The following is a 16,965-nucleotide window of genomic DNA, read 5'->3' as shown; positions in this document are numbered from 1 at the left end:
TACCATGACTCGAACACGCCGGCGCCCGTGCCCATTCCCCTCCCAATGCATGGCGTGGCCTGCACGGACACGATGGCGGATTGCCGGTGGCCAGAGCGGCGTGGCGGCTATGGTGCGATGCAGAAGGACAAGATGCCATGCTCCTACCGCGGCGCCTCCTACTACACCTGCTGGCCCATGGGAATGCTGCCTCCATGCTATTAGCATGGATGCATGTTGCTTTCATCAATTTCACATCTTGCTTGTTGTTCTTGACACTGTCAGCTTGCTGCAGATTCCTAGATTGTTCTGTTTGCCTCTTGTCTTTTGTTCAAACTGTACTATGGCATGGAGCTATATCTAGCTCTGTTCTTTTTTACTGATGTATTTCAACTTTTTGCCACGGCTATGACTTAACTGGTGTACTATGCTGGGCTCCAAATGCAGGCTCTGAAATATAGTGATCTCAGGGTCTGCCGGTCAGGGTTGTTTGAAGGGAGCTGGAGTTTGCTGGGCTCACTAGTCACTAGTATAGTAGTATGTGTTAGAGAATTAATATTTGTGTCAATCCAAGTTGTATTATACTCCTTGAAAGGTGATATCGAGTTGCACATGAGATGTATAATGTTTTTCTGGGTGAAGTTTATGTCATGCTCCTTTGAGCTGCTGACATTTCATTTGAGTTGTCAAACCTGCTACCTGAAGAATTTGGTCTGTAGTGACTGGATGGAAATCATTTGATTTTAAAGGTCTCTGTCATTGAAACAAGAAAACACTGGATGTAAATCATTTGATTTTGAAGGGGGGAAATAAACTGCTTTTGCTGTTAGGTGAACCCCTCCTGGACGACCGGATCGTGAGGCGCCGGTTACCATTGATCGTCCAGCCCTTGCTCCTCAGGAGGGTCGCACTGAGCCCTTGAAGGCGGCCATGGGAGGACATGGGTGCGGGTAAAAGCTCGAGCGGCAGATCGTGTAAAAGGACGGTTTCAGTTATTATCAATGACTGAAGTACTAAATAAAATGGCCTTATTTACTTATTTGAATGATCAACGGCTGAGAATATAGTAGGAACCGGTGGTTCCTCCCAAGCACAGTAGCTTATCTAAAAAAAAATAGCATCCTATACCTAGTCACAGCTGATTATGTTTTTCTTTCCAGATAGGATACCATGTCGGTTTAGTCTCAAAGAACAAACGAAAGGAAGAAATAACCATTTTATTTTGTTCAGCCATCTAGTCATGCAGCTCGATTCATACACAGTTGATTATGTTTTTCTTTCCATATAGGATACCATGTAGATTAAGTCTCGAAGAACAAATGAAAGGAAGAAATAACCATATTATTTTGTTCATCCTTCTAGTCATGCAGCTCGATTCATACACACTATTCTCTCTTTTTGTTGCGTATGAAATTAATATTCGATGTCTTGCAGCAATTGCAGGCAAGCCCCGTGCACTTGCCATCAGCGGTGGATCTACAACACATACCTCCGATTGCTGCTCGATTTTAAGTCTCAGCCCCACCTACACTATAGAACTTTGCCTAAAAATTCATGGGGGCTCCAAAGATGTTCCACTGCTCTGTATGGGTAGGGGGGGCTCGAGCCCCCCCCCCCCCCCCCCCCTGCCCCACCGTTGGATCCGCCCCTGTTTCTCCATGCCCGTTCACTCGATGCTTGCTCCGATTGGAAAAAGGGAATCAGCCATCTTGGGGTTGTTCACTGTCCAGTTCTTCCCTTTCTTTTTCTTTCTTTTTTTTGGAGAAGTGGAGTGGTTGAGGCATGTTCTGATGTGCATGCTGGCTGCTGTAGCCTGTACTGTATGCTGAGGCAGCCATCCACTGGGCCTCACCCTCTTCCTGTATCATGTGCTTTCATACTAAGCTAAAGCCAGAGCCATGTAGCCCTTACAGTTGTATTGTAAGTCCCAGATGATCACTTACAGATAAGTCCTTAGGGAGAAGAATCTAGAGCACCATAAAAACAACCCAATGCTCTAGCCCCCTTATTCCATGTTGCTAAAAAGCATCATTTAATGTTTATTGCATATATCATTAGTCAAGTTACAAGATTATGGTTGTAGTTGGAGCACTAGCATCATATTACCTAATGCAATAACCCATAGGTATCAAGGCACAAGGTACAAAGTACTAGGACATCCTTAGTGGTAATCAAGGTAGACACATGCAGTATGAATTAAATGATTAAAGGTGTATAGGACAACAAGGACGATCTCATGCTATACTTGCCTTAAACTTAGATCCTTCTTGAAGTCCAAAACTTCAAAGATCTGCTTCTTGATTCACCACGTATAACTCACCGACTAGACAAAATCATAAAGCACCACACAAGCATCCATGCAATCATACACGAAGTAAACAATAGATCTAAATTAGAATAGTACACCAAACATAAAATCAAGATGAAAAGTTTGTAAAATGAATCTACGTCTCGCTACAATCACACAGACGCGAAAAGCACTCTAATCGGAGCTACGGTGAAAAAGATGCATCTACCGAAAGATTTGCTTCATACGTGGAAAAGAAAACAATAGGCTCCATTTATTTTAACTATATAAATTCATATATATAAGATATTTTATAAACATTATAAATTGAATTAAGTCAAATTCATATTTGATTTATAAAACTAAAGTAAAACAAATCATATTTTATTTATAAAATCTAGTTATATAATTATTATTCAAATTAGAGTTTAAACCATGAAATTCTAAAAATAGTAATATGGTAAACACTGTTACTAACGTATAGATCTTGTCGCTATGAATCTAACGCAACTTGAACAGGTCAAATCAGAGCTAAAACGTAGAAGATATGAATTTAACAAGACTTCATTTATTAAAATAATAGATTAAATCTAACCTTAAATTTTAAAAGTTGAAAACATTCTTAACAGTGATATGAACACATAGACAACGTAAATACGAACCTAACACAATTTGAACGGGTCAAATCAGAGTTAAAACGACAGAGTTATAGCCTAAATAAACCTAGTGGCAAAATTGTAAATAACTGAAAACGTATTTTTGAAGTCAACTGAATAAAATACGCTTTTAAAAGAAGAAGGCGTAATCTGTCAAATACGCAATGGACCACGGCACAAATATCTAAAAACCGAGGGGCTCTTTAGCAAGATGGCCTGCGAAGGGGTATGGGATGATCTAGACCACTAGATCGGAGATGGACAGCTCAGATTAAAAGAGAGGGAGAAAGAGAGAGGAGAGCCAGCCGGAACATGAGCTCGGTGGGGAATTTATCACCGGCATAGATTGATTGCTCACCGGAGCTATTGGGCAAAGCGCCTAGGGGCTCTAATTCGACTCTGATTTGGCACAGGGAGATGGATAGAAACATGGCGAACTCGATTATGCGACTTGCAGCGGCTATTGCTGAGCAGAGACTTCGGGCAGCGGATTATGGCGGCGGTGAAGCTTCGGCGTACTGGTTCAAGGCAACACAGAGCGAGAGAGAGGGCATGAAGGGGTTATGCGGGTTCAAGAAGTTCACGCGAAGCTCTGCGAGGTACTTACCGTGACGATGGAGAAACTACTCGATGCGGAGACGACGGCTTCTCTCGGCGAAAACTGGACGGCGGCGCTAGGGTTCCTGGCGGCGCGGCTGGTGGTCCTAGGCCTCGGTGGGGGATGACAGGGCCACGGGGAGGCTGCTATTTAAGGGCCGGGTATTGCTAAGGGCGAGAGGGGGCGTGGACGGGGCGAACACAGCGTCGTGCGAGTCCGGGTAGGATACGCCGGGGTAGGAGAAGCACCTGACAGTGGGGTCCCACCGGTCGGCGTCGAGAGAAAGAGAGGCCGGACGGTCAGTGAGGGAGAGAGGGCGTAGCGCGGGTTGCTGCCTTCGACTGAGCAGAGCTGGGCTGCCGAACTGTGCCGAGGCCGAGAGAGTGAGAGAGGGCCGAAAGAAAAGAGGAGAGATTGATGGGCCGGCAGAGAGAAAGGCCGGGCTGGCGCCAGAGAAAAGAAAGGAGAAAGGGAAAGAGAAGTCTGGGCTGAGAGCATTCGGCCCAAGCGGGGAATGAGGTGAGGGAGAGAGAGTTTTCTCTTTTTTTCCAAATCCTTTTCTATTTTGTTTTCAAAACCAAATTAAAATGTAAACCAAATCAAATTCGAATATGTTTTCAAATATACTTTTCAACACAAATAAAATGGGTAATTTTGGTAGGCTTTCAAAAAATAAATTTTACAACTTTTTAACTTCTTTTATTTTCTAATTTTCTTTTCTTTTATTTCAAAGCCATTTTCAAATTTATTTCCAAAAGCAATTCAAACCATTTTGAATCTTGATTCAAACCACTCAATCAATAAATCAAATGCACCGACATGTATGCATAAACATGTTGCTGCCTTATGATAAATTTTAAATTAATGAATTTTTTTATTTTCCTATATTTCATGTGCAAAAAAATTCCAAAATAAATCTTTTTAGCCCTATTTCCAAAAGTGCAAATTTTAGGGTGTTACAATTCTACCCTCTTAAGATGAATCTCGTCCCCGAGATTCGGAAGACATCGACTAGGAGATAAGAATACTCTGTCTTTGAATTCTTCTTTACTTCCTCACGTAGCTTTGCTTACCTGTTGACCTTACTCCAAATATCTTGCTCTACTAATTCCAAAATTTTGACGGATACTCCAAACAATACCCAGGTAACTCCAATCACTAGGCCACCTTTCCTTTTTAGTCCATAATATCAATTCTTTTTCTTAAAATATTAACCTTCCAACGGAACCTTCTTACTTTCCTGGTCCAAAAGAGAATCTACCACCAATCTTCAAAACATTAATGATTCCGATTAAGTTGCTTGAACTGGGAATACAATTCGTAGTCCTTGGTGTCACCCGAACCTTCTTAGCTCAATTCTCCGCTACTAAGGACATCGGCCATGACTTTGCTCCTTGAAGTGATAGCACTTTTCCAAGTCATAACCAATTTCATTCCAACAAGGATATCACAAGCTCAATATCAACTTAGTGAAGATGTCTGGTAGATTCTTGCGATCCTCCTAGATGTCACTTTTACTCCAAGAAGATATTACTTTCATGCTTCACAATGGATAACTCCAGATAACATGTTAGGTAGTTCAACTCACGCTTCCTTAATTGACTTAATGAACAAGCCACTACTTTTCTTCTCGTATAAGGACACATCCCACACCTTGATAGGGTATCATAATGGATATAAAAACTCTTGTCCTGATTTGGCAAAGCTAATACATAGTTTTACTTCAACCTCTTCTTGGATTCCTTCAAACACTTACCTGAGGTTTCTTGATCCAAACTAACTTAAAAGCTTCTCCGGTAGCTCTACCAATAATTGATGATCTTGGATAAACCTTCCTTGAACCTTTAACCAAACCTTATTGGAACTCTGAGTTTCTATCACATCTTTGGGTACCACCACGCTTCCGCTGCACAAACTAGAACGTAGAATACTTCATCTTACAAATCCTTCAACTTGGCTAACCCCTTAAGAGAACATAAAGTAGGGGACACCAAAGTATAGCTTACATCTCCTTCTAGACAAGCTAACTAGTATCAAGACATTCTGACATCCCGATGATACTCTTGTATATGGGCAAGAATAGGGAATCTGCAATTCCTCACGAGTAGAAAAACAATAGCGCAGTAAAACAGCTGTAACTCTCATTGTGTTAATCCAATAGAGCTATAGTTTATATTGTCGGAAAGCTTATCAAATTCTCCACAACTTCCTTATAGAACACTTTTTCAAATTCTGCAGTTCAGGTAGTCAAAAATAGTGCACAATAGAAACTATTCCAGGCTTTAGATAGCATGGTTGCATCATCTTGTGATTTTCATAACTCCATGACCAAAATAGCTATCAGGCTGATTCTTGCGTTCGAGAAAGATATGGAAGTGTTCTATTGTCTAGAATTTTTCCAGAATTTTAGGTCATCCAAGAACAGAGATATAAGCCGATAAAGACAGGTTGCGCCCAAAAGACAGAATAGGGAAAACAGAAGATAAACGAAACCCATCTATTTATTGCATTAATCCTTATGCCTCAAGCCTATGAACTAAATGAAATTGTGGGAACACCCAACAAGATCATTGCAATCGTTACAAAGATGCAAAACAATCAAAAGCATAATGACAAATCAACAAAGCACTAAAGATGCATAACTCAATCATTGACTCAACTTGCAATACTATCATTTTTATTACATAAAAGGCACAAACTCCTATTCCTTAACTAAGGTGTGGCTGCGAGGGCATCTAGGGTAGCATCCCTTGCATGACAATGAGGGCAACACATCTTCCACTTTGTTGATCTTGGGTAGTCTAGCATGACTTCTTCTGTGGGCAAAATTTAACATAATGTCCTTCCTACTGGCAATGATAACACTTTCTCTTAGCTGGATCTTTTGTGATGTCATACTCCACAGAATTGTTGCTTAGAGTATTATCAGCTTGCTGACCTTGAAGGTTCATCTTTGTTTGACTGGACCGCTTTCTAGCTTGCTTGATCTTTCGGGGTGGAAACTCCTTATAAGTGATTGTCCACCCATCTATGCATACCTCCTATGGAAAGAGTGGAGTAATCTTAGCTTGAGAAACTTCTAACTCTTTAGAGTTTGAACTTGTCTGGCTAGGGATTGGACTTGGATGTAATAATGTAATAGAACTCAAATGTTGATTGCTTTCCAATTCTGGCTCTGGTGAGACCTCCTTTCTCTTCTTATCCACATTAGCTTCACAACTTGGGTTCACCTTAACTTCCCACTTATTAGACTTGTCCTGAAGACAGGGAAAACCATAATGTTTACAACACTAACATGGATCCTGACTTCCAAGAGTCTTGCTACCAACACCTTCATTAGACTTCATTTTCTTCCAAGCTTATGCCACTTGTCTCTTCACTGGTACCTTTGGTATGTCGGTTTGACCTTGTGGCAAGCACTGTGGAGAACTCCCATATTGAGTCATTCCTTCAAGTATTTGTTGTTGCATAGCTACAAACTTCTCCTTGTTGAATGCAATGACGGACAACGTAGCTTGGTCCTCCTGACCTTTGATGCTGGTGGTCTCCTCATTACGACCCATCTATTTAGATGAAGAGAGAGGATTGAGAATAGAGACAAGGTTTTCATAACAGAACGGAGGTTGAAGTGAGCATAACTTTTAGCAAATAACAAGATTGGAGAGAAAGCCAGAACTAAGTAGAGATGAAAGCATGCTAAAATGTCTAGTTCTATCTAGGCTTGCGTCCTACAGTCAGCATTGCTCTGATACCACTTTGTATTACCCAATTTTAAGAACAAAACCAGATACACACCATATGTGAGCCCAGAAAGTCAAATCTCACATATAGCTACAAATAAGGGTAATATCAATAGACAATGCTCAATATATAATGTACTTAGTATAGAGAATATAACCTTAGATAGCAAACAGCAGAAAGACAACTCTGATCTTTGGGTGAAGACTCTAATTCCATAGGGACAACTAATTGGTTGATCACAAACCTAACTCCTCTAGACTAGCAATCTGGTACCCATACGGGATTTTTCCAAAGATTTAAAAAGTAAAGCAAGCGTAAGTACATGTCGTACTCAACAAATATAACATAGGGTTCATGAGGCTCAGAAGGCTGACACTGGTTTAACTGCGATTAGCTTTTATTGAGTCATAATTTTTGCAATTGAGTATCAACAAGTTTATCACAAGCCCATGTAAACACATGATCAGGTAAACATCAATAATGAATAGCATAAACAGTAATCATTAGTGAGCATTTTCATCATCAGTATCATCTGTGTTCATCATCTATTCCATAAATGTTCCAAAGACGCTCATGACCATGAGCACGGCTGATATACAAGTTTTATACTCTGCAGAGGTTGTACACTTTCACTGTGAGTCGTGATTTACCCTTTCGCCCGAGGTGATCAGCCTCTTGACCCACTACCAAGGAAGGTCGGCAGAGTTCACTATGAAGCCTTTCAAAGGTTTGTCTAACAAGTTAGGGCCATTAGATTCACTCGACAAACAGATATAGGAACCTCCTATCGAATGGCACAATTCCATCACGACTATACACATAAGAGTAGAGGCTATCCTATACCCGATTCGTCAAGCCATTCATACGCCAATAAATGTAACCACTAACAAGCTAGAAAAGGTCCTCATACTGAGCTAAAGCCAGAACCATGTAGCCCTCATAATTGAACTGTAAGTCCCGGATGATCACTTACAGATAAGTCCTTAGGGAGAGGAATCTAGAGCACCATAAAAACAACCTAATGCTCTAGCCCCCTTGTTCCATGTTGCTAAAAAGCATCGTTTAATGTTCATTGCATATACCATTAGTCAAGTTACAAGATCATGGCTGTAGTTGAGCACTAGCATCATATTACCCAATGCAATAACCCATAGGTATCAAGGCACAAGGTACAAAGTATTAGGAAATCTTTAGTGGGAATCAAGGTAGACACATGCAGTATGAATTAAATGATTAAAAGTGTATAGGACAACAAGGAAGATCTCATGCTATACTTGCCTTAAACTTAGATCCTTCTTGAAGTCCAAAACTTTAAAGATTTGCTTCTTGATTCACCACGTATAACTCATCGACTGGACAAGATCATAAAGCACCACACAAGCATCCATGCAATCATACATGAAGCAAACAATAGATCTAAATTAGAATAGTACACCAAATATAAAATCAAGATGAAAAGTTTGTAAAACAAATCTACGTCTTGCTACAATCACACAGATGTGAAAATCACTCTAATCGGAGCTACGGTGAAAAAGATACATCTACCGAAAGATTTGCTTCATACGTGGAAAAGAAAACTATAGGCTCCATTTATTTTAACTATATAAATTCATATATATAAGATATTTTATAAATATTATAAATTGAATTAAGTCAAATTCAGATTTGATTTATAAAACTAAAGTAAAACAAATCATATTTTATTTATAAAATCCAGTTGTATAATTATTATTCAAATTAGAGTTTAAACCATGAAATTTCAGAAATAGTAATATGGTAAACACTGTTACTAACACGTAGATCTTGTCGCTATGAATCTAACGCAACTTGAACAGGTCAAATCAGAGCTAAAACGTAGAAGATATAAATTTAATAAGATTTCATTTATTAAAATAATAGATTAAATCTAGCTTGAATTTTAAAAGTTGAAAACATCCTTAACAGTGATATGAACACGTAGACAATGTAAATACGAACCTAATGCAATTTGAACGGGTCAAATCAGAGTTAAAACGACAGAGTTATAGCCTAAATAAATCTAGTGGCAAAACTGTAAATAACTGAAAACATATTGTTTAAGTCAACCGAACAAAATACGCTTTTAAAAGAAGAAGGCGTAATCTGTCAAATACGCAATGGACCACGACACACATATCTGAGAACCGAGGGGCTCTTTAGCAAGATGGTCTGCGAAGGGGTATGGGATGATCTGGACCACTGGATCGGAGGTGGACAGCTCAGATTAAAAGAGAGGGAGAAAGAGAGAGGAGAGCCGGCCGGAACATGAGCTCGGTGGGGAATTTGTCGCCGGCATAGATTGATTGCTCGCCGGAGCTATTGGGCAAAGCGCCTAGGGGCTCTAATTCAACTCTAATTTGGCACAGGGAGATGGATAGGAACATGGCGAACTGAGATTATGCGACTTGCAGCGGCTATTGCTGAGCAGAGACTTCGGGCAGCGGACTATGGCGGCAACGAAGCTTCGGCGTACCGGTTCAAGGTGACACAGAGCGAGAGAGAGGGTGTGAAGGGGTTATGTGGGTTCAAGAAGTTCACACGAAGCTCTGCGAGGTACTTACCGTGACGATGGAGAAACTAATCGATGCGGAGACGTTGGCTTCTCTCAGCGGAAACTAGACGGTGGCGCTAGGGTTCCTAGCGGCGCGGCTGGTGGTCCTAGGCCTCGGTGGGGGACGACAAGGCCACGGGGAGGCTGCTATTTAAGGGTCGGGTACTGCTAAGGGCGAGAGGGGGCATGGATGGGGTGAACATGGCGTCGTGCGAGTCCGAGTAGGATACGTCAGGGGTAGGAGAAGCACCTGACAGTGGGGTCCCATCGGTCGACATCAAGAGAAAGAGATGTCGGACGGTCAGTGAGGGAGAGAGGTCGTGGCGTGGGCTGCTGCCTTCGGCTGAGTGGAGCTGGGCTGCCGAACTGGGCCGAGGCCGAGAGAGTGAGAGAGGGCCAAAAGAAAAGGAGGAGAGAGTGATGGGCCAACAGAGAGAAAGGTCGGGCAGGCGCCAGAGAAAAGAAAGGAGAAAGGGAAAGAGAAGTCTGGGCTGAGAGCATTAGGCCCAAGCGGGGGAATGAGGTGAGGGAGAGAGAGTTTTCTCTTTTTTTCCAAATCCTTTTCTATTTTGTTTTCAAAACCAAATTCAAATGTAAACCAAATCAAATTCGAATATGTTTTCAAATATACTTTTCAACTCAAATAAAATGGGCAATTTCGGTAGGCTTTCAAAAAATAAATTTTACAACTTTTTAACTTCTTTTATTTTCTAATGTTCTTTTCTTTTATTTCAAAGCCATTTTCAAATTTATTTCCAAAAGCAATTCAAACCATTTTGAATCTTGATTCAAACCACTCAATCAATAAATCAAATGCATCGACATGTATGCACAAACATGTTGCTGCCTTATGATAAATTTTAAATTAATGAATTTTTTCCCTTTATTTCATGTGCACAAAAATTCCAAATTAAATATTTTTAGCTCTATTTCCAAAAGTGCAAATTTTAGCGTGTTACAAGTTAGAGGAAGACACTTTATATCAAAGTTCTAGAGGTCAACTGTCGATACGGGACCCACAGGATACCCCGCAAGGGAGAGAGAAGATCTAGTTCAACTAGGATTCTTCCCATGTAAATCTTAGTAGTAGAACTATTAAGTAATCCTACTAGGAAATCTCATTGTAAACCGACTAGGACTCTGGCCTCCTGACTATATAAAGGAGGGCAGGGCTCCCGTAAGAAGGAGAAGAAGAGAGATCATAATCAATCCAACGCAAAGGCCTAAGGCCGACTGGACGTAAGGTTATTACTCGATCTACGATCGAGGGCCTGAACCAGGATAAATTGGCTGTCTATTGCGTTAACCATCGAGTTCAGCATACGCCAAAGCCCGAACATACTGCCCCGGGTACCCCCGTGGCAGGCTATCGGTGGTGAAACATCGACAGCTGGCGCGCCAGGTAGGGGATTTCGGCGACTTTGCATCCGAGAGCTCGATGGACCTCGACAACATAATCTTCCCGACAGGATCAACTTTCATCTTCGGCTCATGGATCTGCGAGGTAGACAACAACGGCAAGCTTCAAAGCCATCTCTTCGAAGATCCAGATCATCTAAAAGAAGTTCCTATTTCAACAACTCCAACGGATCAGCTCACCAGAAGATTCGCGCAGCTCATAGTATCCGATTCAAATCAGATTTCACGACCACTCGTATCCGATTCGAATTCAAGCCCCAAGGCGAAGTTTTATCCAAGTGCTTTCAAGAAACCGAGTTCTTTTTTGGCAAGATTCCAGAGCACAACTCAAAACAACTCGGATTACCCCCAGAGTTCTCTCAAGAAGTCGAGTTCTTTTTCCATTTGGGCTCGACAACATGGCAAAATCCTATCAGGGACAGTTCGAAAGATCTTTCAATCCTAGATTCGGGATACCACTGACAGGAGCTCAGGAGGGTCTCGTGCTAACGATAACATCGTAGGACTGTATCATCCACTGGCCGGACTCCGTTCCTAAGGGTAGCGGAACCCAACTAGTCGGCACAACAACAACAGCTATTCTACCTTACCAAGAAGGAAACTCGATCTACGACACCGAGGCATCTACTAAAGTTATCAGCGACTCCGACAGCATGAAAACTGACGCCAATAACAGAACGACTCACGCATGAGAAGTGCTCATGGTGCGGCGTCCGCGGTCACCATTAAATCCCCCAGAAGCACTCGATGTCATATCATCAGATGAATCAGAATCCAACATATCACCCTTTGCCTAGGGCTACGATGGAGAAACCGATAGTCAAAAACAAGCTAGAGAAAGAAAAAACAAGTTGAAGCAGGGGCGTCAACACCGTGCTAGGCAGCGCAGGGAAGCTTGGATCAGATACGAGTCAGAATTAGCTGAGTACGACAAAAGAAAATCGCAACGAGAAGCTGAAGGAAGACGCACGACCAATACGCCTTACGATAAGATTCGAGAAGCATTAGAAGAACTCAGAGCAACTTCACATCCTGGTGAGAAGTATGAACAGCTCTAGGACTTGCTCCGATCGACGACCCCGAGAACGCATGAAGAGAAAGCTCGATCAAGACTACCCGCTAGATCAACAACCCACCGGCAAGAAGATCAAAATCAAAGGAAATCCGCTTTCGAAAGACTTGGGCCGGGTGGAAGCCATGACGGAGGAAGTAGGAAGGAACATAATCAAGGCCACCGATTTGAACAACTAAGGAAGACTAAGAGCAGGATACCTACCCAGACAACCTCGCAAGATTGTTCCCATCAGAACAACAGTTGGCCAGAAGAAGGTGCCGAATCTGAATTTAAAGAAACCAAGGCACACGACAGGTTCCCCTGTTTCGCGAACAGGCTTGCATTGGTACGATTACCTCACAAATTCAAACCGTCTAACCACTCCAAGTATGATGGCAAAACTGAACCAAGGCAATGGCTCAGAATATATTCACAATCAATTGAACTAGCCAGAGAAGACGACGATATCAAAACCCTTTTCTTTCCCATGGCACTGGAGGCCATGCCCCTCCAATGGTTCGACAAACTGAACCCAGGATCTATCAGAAATTGGGAGGATTTGCAAAGAGCTTTTTGTGAGAATTTCGCAGGAATCATTACACACCCAATCACTCATGCAGAACTAAAAGGACTCAAGCAAAAGGGAGGTGAAAGTCTTAGAAATTACTATCGACGATTCGGCGAACTACGAGCTCAAGTGCATGACATAACCGAACGAGAAGTAATTGAAGCTTTCTCTCACGGAATCATGGCTAGATGGCAATTTCAAGACTTCTGCAAAGAAAATTCGAGAAACAATGAAGAATTCAGACGTACAGTAGAAAAGATGATTACTGCAGAAGAAAAAACACGAGAGAGGTTCCCGGACAGAAGCAGCTAGGATAACTCGGACAAGCAAAATCACTGAAATAGCAGACATCAAGAAAGAAAACGTAGACCAGACAATACTGTGGCAATGGCCGACAAATCAAAGAAGTTTCCCAAACCCAGAAGATATGATGACATTGAAAACATACGTTGCCCATTGCACCATAGTGGGAGGCACACCATCGGAAATTGCTACACTTTCAATGATCGATACACAAGAAAAGATAGTAAGGAAAACACCAAAGAGGACAATCAGAAAAAGGAAGAAGACAACCACGAGGACAAAGGATTCCAAAAACCCAGGGGAACGGTAGCAGTGATTTTCTCAGGGGCTCCGGATTGCAGAAGCAAACATCAAGAAAAACTAGCACTATGGACCATTATGACAGCAGAACCGGCTACACCAAGATACCTCAATTGGTCACAGTATCCTATCCAATTTACCAGAGAAGACCAATGGACTAGCGTGGGAAACGCAGGCCATTATCCACTGGTTCTAGATCCGACTATTGCTGGTATGACCGTCACCAAAGTACTAATCGATGGAGGAGCTGGACTCAACATCATCTTTTCAGAAACTCTAAGGAAAATGGGATTACAACTCGCCGGGATGATTACGCCAACAAGCACACCTTTTTACGGAATAGTACCTGGCAAAGCAGCCATGCCACTCGGACAAATTACTTTACCTGTTACCTTTGGAACTCCTTCAAACTACCGAACAGAGTTTATCAAATTCGAAGTCGCCGACTTCGATTCGTCATATCATGCAATCCTCGGACGTCCAGCACTGGCCAAATTCATGGCAATACCACATTATCCATACTTACTGCTTAAGATGCCAGGACCCAACGGTATCCTTTCTCTTCGAAGCGATTTAAAGCGCGCTTTTGACTGCGACGTTCAGGCAATCCAAATTGCAGCTAAGGCGCAAGCCGACAATGGAAGAAAAGAAATAGCCGCAATCGCTGCAGAGACAAGCTAAGAAGAATTAGAAATACCGGCTAAAAAGCCCAGCATCATCGCACCACCAAAAGAAGCCGACGTCAAGCAAATCGACTTAGGCACAGGCGATACCTCCAAGACAGCAACCATCAGTGCTCACCTCTCGGCAAAATAGGAACTCGCGCTCACCAACTTTCTTCGGGACAACAAAGATATCTTCGCTTGGAAGCTGGCCGACATGCCAGGAGTCCCAAGGGAGTTGGCTAAGCACAGAATTGATGTTAACAAAAGCTCCAAGCCTGTAAAGCAACGGCTACGATGATTCTCACCCGACAAGAAGGCAGCAATTAAAAAGGAAATAACAAAACTGATGGCAGCCGGATTCATCAAGGAGATCCTTCATCTAGATTGGCTAGCAAACCCGGTCCTGGTGTAGAAGAAAAACACGGACGAGTGGCGTATGTGCGTCGATTACATAGATCTCAACAAACATTGCCCAAAAGATCTGTTCGGGCTACCACGCATTGACCAGATAGTTGACTCAACAGCAGGATCTGCGCTATTATCTTTTCTCGATTGCTATTCAGGATATCACCAGATCGCACTAAAAGAAGAGGACCAGAGCAAGACATCTTTCATCACCCCGTTTGGTGCCTACTGCTACAAGACCATGTCGTTTGGACTAAAGAACGCTGGTGCCACGTACCAAAGAGCTATCCAGACTTGCCTTGGGAATCAAATCAGTGAAAATGTGGAGGCATACGTGGACGATGTGGTGGTGAAAACAAAGAACTCGGACACTCTAATTAAAGATTTAAAGCAAACCTTCGAAAACTTGAAGAAATGGAGATGGAAATTGAACCCAAATAAATGTGTATTTGGAGTTCCATCAGGACAACTACTCGGATTTTTGGTCAGTCAGCGCGGGATCGAAGCCAGCACTAAGCAAATTCGAGCTATAACAGAAATGGGCCCACCTAGAAGTGTCAAAGATGTGCAGAAACTAACAGGATGCATGGCGGCCCTCAACCGTTTCATATCAAGACTCGGCGAAAAGGGGTTACCTTTCTTTAAACTACTAAAGAAGACAGACAAGTTCAAGTGGACAATAGAGGCCGACAAAGCTTTCAAAAAACTTAAAGAATACCTCACTTCGTCGCCTATCCTGACACCTCCAAAGAAAGATGAAGATATGATGCTATATATTGCGGCAACTCATACCGTAATCAGCACAGCAATAGTCATAGAAAGAGAAGAACAAGGGCGCGTGTATAAAGTGCAACGTCCCATATACTACATCAGCGAAGTACTGTCAGAATCCAAAATCCGGTACCCGCATGTACAAAAACTACTCTACGCTCTACTCATTACCTCACGGAAGCTTTGCCACTATTTCGAAAGCCACAAGATCACCGTGGTGACAGATTTTCCACTCGGAGACATCCTACACAATAAAGATGCCACGGGGCGCATATCCAAGTGGGCAGTTGAAATTGGAGCTCTTGACATCAATTTCACCCCACGGAAAGCAATCAAATCTCAAGCCCTCGCCGATTTCGTGGCCGAATGGATAGAGATTCAACAGCCTTTATCAGATACAATCCTTGACCACTGGAAGATGTACTTTGACGGATCACTCAAACTAGGCGGGGCCGGTATAGGCGTTCTCCTCATTTCTCCAGAAGGAAAACAACTCAAGTACGTCCTTCAGATATTATGGCAAGCTACAAATAACGAAGCAGAATATGAAGCCCTCATCCACGGGCTACGAGTGGCGATTACCCTCGGAATAAAAAGATTACTCGTATACGGCGATTCAGCAGTAGTCATCAACCAAGTCAACAAAGATTGGGATTGCACCAAAGAAAACATGGGTGCTTATTGTGTTGAGATACGGAAACTTGAAAAACATTTCCAAGGATTAGAAATTTTACACGTCCTACGCGATTCCAACATTGCAGCAGATGTCCTTGCCAAGCTCGGATCAGACAGAGCAAAGGTTCCACCCGGCGTATTCATAGAAGAACTATCAGCTCCCTCTATAAAACAACCCGGTGAAACAACACATGAAATTCAGGCTAAAGGCGTTCAGATCTTGGTAATCAACACTTCATGGAGCCAAGTTTTCATCGACTATATCAAAGAAAATAAACTGCCAGCAGATAAAGCAGAGGCCACCCAAGTTGTTCGCAGAAGCAAAAACTACGTTCTAGTAGGGGATAAACTTTACAGAAGAGCAGCATCATCAGGAGTACTACTAAAATGTGTCTCATTTGAAGAAGGCAAAGAAATCCTAGATGAAATACACTCAGGTTGCTGTGGAAATCATGCCGCTTCAAGGACACTGGTTGGCAAAGCATTTCGCACCGGTTTCTACTGGCCAACCGCTTTGAAGGACGCAGAAGAGCTTGTCAAAAAATGCAAAAGTTGCCAAATGTTTGCAAGACAAGCCCACGTACCAGCTCACAATCTTATCTGCATCCCACCCGCTTGGCCTTTTTCCTGCTGGGGGCTAGATCAAGTAGGACCCCTGAAAAAAGCAAAAGGCGGCTTCGAATACATCTTTGTGGCAATCGACAAGTTCACCAAGTGGATTGAATACAAACCACTCGCGAAATACAGTGCAACCAAAGCAATCGAGTTCATCCAAGACATTATGCACCGCTTCGGCATGCCCAATCGAATCATCACAGATCTAGGCTCCCCCTTCACAGCTACAGAATTCAAGAGCTGGGCACAAGACTGTGGTTTCAGTATAGACTATGCGTCTGTTGCACATCCAGAGGCCAACGGACAAGTAGAAAGAGCTAATGGACTCATACTAGCCGGATTAAAGCCAAGATTATACGA

Source organism: Miscanthus floridulus, chromosome 7 (genome assembly GCF_019320115.1).
Source record: "Miscanthus floridulus cultivar M001 chromosome 7, ASM1932011v1, whole genome shotgun sequence".
Lineage (NCBI taxonomy): Eukaryota > Viridiplantae > Streptophyta > Magnoliopsida > Poales > Poaceae > Miscanthus > Miscanthus floridulus.
The sequence above is the reverse complement of the archived record's forward strand: the minus strand, read 5'-3'. Positions refer to the sequence as shown.